The following is a 5,000-nucleotide window of genomic DNA, read 5'->3' on the forward strand; positions in this document are numbered from 1 at the left end:
CAACAGGGCCAATTTGCTAGGAAACAAAAGAATACTTAAGTGGCGGCCATTTTGGAATAAGGTGTTTGATAAAGAAAACTCTCTATTCAATTGACTGGGGTTAATTCATATTAGTGTAATTACGTAGGTAATCAATGAAAATTCTCTGTGCTGATTGGTTGCACCTGAGGTGATAATTACGCGATAATCACCTAAATGGTTTTTTCAAAAGGTGATAATTACGCGATAATCACCTAAAATTTCAAAATGGCCGCAAGCCCATGGGCGTTTTCCATTTACCAAGAAATTCCGGAAAATTCCGGTTGGGATGTAAATGGAACACACGTTTTTGGTTCGTTCCCCTGGAAAATTTCCGGAATAAACGGAACTTCTGCAAAGGTAGTCCTGTTTTCCCGTTGGAAACTTTCTGATGGAAATGTGTGTTCCATTTACAACTTTTGAAAGGTCTTACCACTTCCAGGCTATTCACGGCCACATTTTTAAATTTTGGCGCGTAAAATCGCAATCACTGGGCGGCGAACGGACCTGAGTTGAATGGAACACGTTTTTCACCCGATGGAAATTTCCACCGAAATTTCCGGAATTTTTTGTCAATGGAAAACGCCCCTTTTCTCAAGGTGACAGACGAAGCAATGAATTGATTTGAAGAAAATGCATATTTTTCAAAAAAATAATTACCTGTGTAATTAGACTAAAACAATTATTCATCTCAGGCTCGGTGAACATCGGTTTTTATTCACCGAAATTGACCTCGCCTTCGGCGAAGCATAACTTTCATTACAAATGGAGTGCATCTTATCTAAAACTAGATCTCATTTTCTTCTTTCAGTTTCTTATTGCGGAACTAAACCTGTTTTACCTCAAGTTCATTTTGTGGATACCTCCTCCTCACTTTCTCATGCAAGCTCGTTTGTTACTCTTTCTTTGCATTGGCGCTGTCGCACTCAACGAGACATTCCGTTACATGGATGACCCGTAAGTAAAATGATGCTCTAGATCATTAATTCTCCGTAGACCCTTTCAAAATTGTCTAAGCGGTTAAACACACACTCCTTTCCACACTTGCTTCTCAACCTCAGATTGACCGAAGTCAAGACAACCAAAAGCGTCTTCGTAAAGACGTCAAAGTGAACGCATCCTGCACATCACGATAATATTGTCAGGAATTGGTTCGTCGTTTTGGGCTTGAAATCCTGAGTGTTCTATGAAAATATTTAAAATGTCCCTCTGTCAGTGGGGAGATGTTGGAATGGAGAATATTTTATGCTGTGTGGAAGCCATGTGTTGCTCGTTAATATATTTAGATTTTCCTCTAGCAGAGAAATTCCCTAGAGGCATCATTGTGGTCCTGGGCACTAACTCGCTTACTGGGATCCAGGAGGTCATCCTCTAATGCTGCACCTTGAGCGGAGTTCTTCGATGCTTTGGTGCAGTAAAATCTCTGCAAATTGGTTTTTGGTCAGCCCTTTCGAGGAAATATACTTTCTTTTCTTTCATTCCAAAGATTGATAGTCGATTCATGCCTCAGTTAATCTGTTTCCTTTGGCCTTCTACACTTTGGATTTCGACCAGCCATTGAACGCCTCACTGAAAAAGACCTTTTGGCTGATCTTTCATATACCGGATCCAAAGCAATTAATGTTCATAAAACAAAAGAACAAAGCGAACATAACAATACCTAATTAGCAAGGCCTAATCGGAATAACCACGGCTCTTTTTTCTTCCGCCATTTTAGTCCGGTATATGAAAGTCTACCCACCTTTTTTCATAAACACGCCAATGAGCGACAAAATAGGTAGTCAAATAGATTGAACGATACTTCGGCAATGCTTTGGTGAAGAACAAAGGCTCTAATTATAAAAAAAAAAACAAAAAAAAAACAAAACTATGGACGATGCACGACGATGAGTGGTCTTGATAAATTTCCGAATTTTTGTGGTACAGAAAATGGGGGATATGACACGGGAAGATCATTGTGGTTGATAAGAATCCTTTTAAGGCGCGTTTACACGATAGAGGAAAAACGGCACGGGTCCGTTCTGCTACGGGACCATAGGAGCCCATGGTCCCGTTGCGGAACGGAGAAAAGTTCACTGTTTCTTTACAAAAATGATTGGAACCATTCCACTTTTCATCGGACCCGTGTCATTTTTACTCTGTCCTGTAAACGCGCCTTTAAGCGAGATAGTATTAGATTAAAGCTTGTATCAGCTTTGATTTGTCAGAACTACTGTAGGCTCGTACGGAGTAAATGGGTTTTAAACGCACGCAAGTAAGTCTGTGGTGCTCATGATGTACAATGTTAAGGTGTTCAAATAAGTCATTCAAAGAGAGAAATTATTTTTCTCTAGGCGAGAATGATCATGGCAGTTGCTAAGGAAGCCTGAAGGAAAAAAAATCCAGACTTGAATGGGACTCGAACCCATGTCTTTGCGATCTCGCTGCACTGCTCTGCCATCTGAGCCAGCAAGCCATCTGTAATCTGGTCAGTTGCTAGTTCGTACTACATCTATATCACGTACAGTGAATGAATGATTGTGAAATAATCATATTAAAAGCATGTTAAACAGCGGTTTTTCATTAATAGTTAGAGTCGTTATATTTCGCAGTCATTCGAAATTACCTGTGTTTACTGCAGTTTTTCTTGCGTAGGTGTGAAAAATTTGATCCTCACTGTGAGGAAGTTACATCATGTGTTAAGTTTGAATTATTTCCTAAGCTCTTATTTTCCCGGCGAGACCGCAAGAATTTACGGACAATTTGAGGCAATATTTCCGTAGGAGCAGTAAGTTATCAATGCGAGTTAACAATGTGATGATAGCTCAGGGAAATTAGGGCGTTCAGGATTTCAACTCCGTGGAACTTCATTCGGACAATATGGCTGAATGGCTCAACTGACTTGAAGCAAAGCGATCGGTTTTTACCGACGCACAAGCACCTTTGAAGAAGCACGACACAGAAATCTTTTCGAGAAAGATCTCTGAATTGATAAACGCTTCAAAGCTTGGGTAGTTGTACTGTCAACTATTACTAGTACTACAATTAAGGTTTCAGACGTCCAACCTGGACTCTGAAAGTCTACCCTGCTTGTCACTCCAGCAGAGGTTTCCTTGATCATTACTCTGCACAGATCTCCTCGATGTTCTGTCACGCATGCACTTCGTGACTTCGATGCAACGTCGCTTCCACTCTTCCGCCATTCGGCAAACGTTAAAATTTAAACTGGTTATAGCTGGTTTAAACACGAAGACGCACTATAAAAGGGGTCGCTTTACGCTATGCTTTTGTTCGAATTCTTTCAAGGGCAACTGATTAATTATCCAAGATGGTGATCAACAAACAGCAACACAGAGACGGAAGCCCTAAAGGAGTTCTAGTGCGAGGAAAAGGGACAGGGGATTTTAAAAAGAACGACATAACATTTTATGACATATTACGGACGCATTGCCATAAGAGGCTTTTTTACTGTACAAATTATCACAGAGCTCGGTTGCGTCCACCGTTGATTGATAAATTATTTGCATGTGTCTAAGGTACCACTCCTTTTATAGTGCGTCTTCATGTTTAAAACCGGTTAAGAGTTTAAATATTCGTCCAAAGTTCTGGGCGAGATCGAGGAGATCCGTGCAGAGGTTTCCTTCTCACTAGAGAGAGAAATAAAGGCTATGTCTGCCCAGCAGGGTAAGACTGCATGATTTCTTAAAAAAGTCGTGACGAATTTCCGGAACAAATCCCCTGCAGAAAGCTCCCTCTGCAAGTGTGAAAAAACTGAAGCGCCACACTACTTCATTAACTGTTGGCATTTTACTACGTTGCAGCACCTGCAAGCGGTTCGGTCAACAGGCGTGGGTTGTTAGTGCCATTGTGGCCACAGAGGTTCTCATCTGTGTGAAGTTTGGCTGGGAGACTCTCACCATACCCCTTCCTTTCCACGTTGCCGTCTTTTGGAGTATTTCCTTTGCCGTTTATCTGGTATGGACGGTGTGGAATTTTTGGCCCTCCATCATTGGTGGGTTTGGAACGTACCGTGAGGTCGAAGACAATGTGGATAAGCATGAATAACGGATGATTTTCAAAGAGGAAATAACGAGTGTATAACGTTTAAAGTAAAATTGTAACCGCCCTACGTATGGGTTAGTTTGCAAACTGATATAAGACCTTATTTTAATTTGAGAGGGTCGTCAAGGCCAGACTGGAGTGTCTGCGGAAAGTCAGGATGTGTATTTCAATTAAAATAACTCTAATTCCACCCTTGCGTCGATGTGACCGGTCTTCAGCTTCTCGCCCCAATTTACTCGAGGACAGAACGTCTCAGCTTAGGACGCCGACGTTGCTTCAAGTTCCCCATCGCTCGCAGGCAAAACTATTTGGTTTTTCTGAGTTCACCCACGTTTTAGTTTCTTTGTGAAACTCAACTCAAGGACATGGATGTTAAACGTGATAAACACCTTTAGGCGACTGTTTGTTGTTGTTGTTGTTGTTGTTACTTTTTTGTGGAAGCAACCAACAGTGGCGTACTGTGTGCAAATTCCTTACAGCAGCGGAATACGTATTCAGAGTTAAAACAGTCCTTCGTGTTTTTTTTTTTTGTCTTATTTTATTGATAGCTAGCTTTCATTTACTTCAGTTCTCCTTTTAGGCAGGTCACGTGTTAAAGAAGTAATTCGAGGGTGCTTTTAGCAAATTTTAAGATTTTAACAAGAGATTACGCAATTAGACTTTCCTCTTTTGTGATATCCCAGACAACAACGCCTGCGTTAATGCGTTTTTTTTTCTCACACAGTAATGTTGTTATTTTCGTATTTGGTCAGGACCTCTTTTTTTGGTGTATCCATAAGTTGTGGGAGTAGACGGAGGTATTTCTACTACATCACAGAAAAGGGAGGCGTGGTCCACTCGTTATGGCGTTGGGATTGCATGCGGTTGCTCCGGGTTCAAACCCCGCTCTAACCTCTGGTTTGGATTTGTTTCCTGTTGCCCGAATTCAATTCTACCACGCT

At 41.2% G+C, this 5,000-nt stretch overlaps 1 pseudogene; it reads left to right on the forward strand.

The window, feature by feature from the left end:
• LOC137972170 (phosphatidylserine synthase 2-like) overlaps positions 1–5,000 on the forward strand; it is a 14,726-nt pseudogene that overhangs the window by 9,182 nt on the left and 544 nt on the right.

Source organism: Montipora foliosa, chromosome 9, assembly GCF_036669935.1.
Source record: "Montipora foliosa isolate CH-2021 chromosome 9, ASM3666993v2, whole genome shotgun sequence".
Classification (NCBI taxonomy): Eukaryota; Metazoa; Cnidaria; class Anthozoa; order Scleractinia; family Acroporidae; genus Montipora; species Montipora foliosa.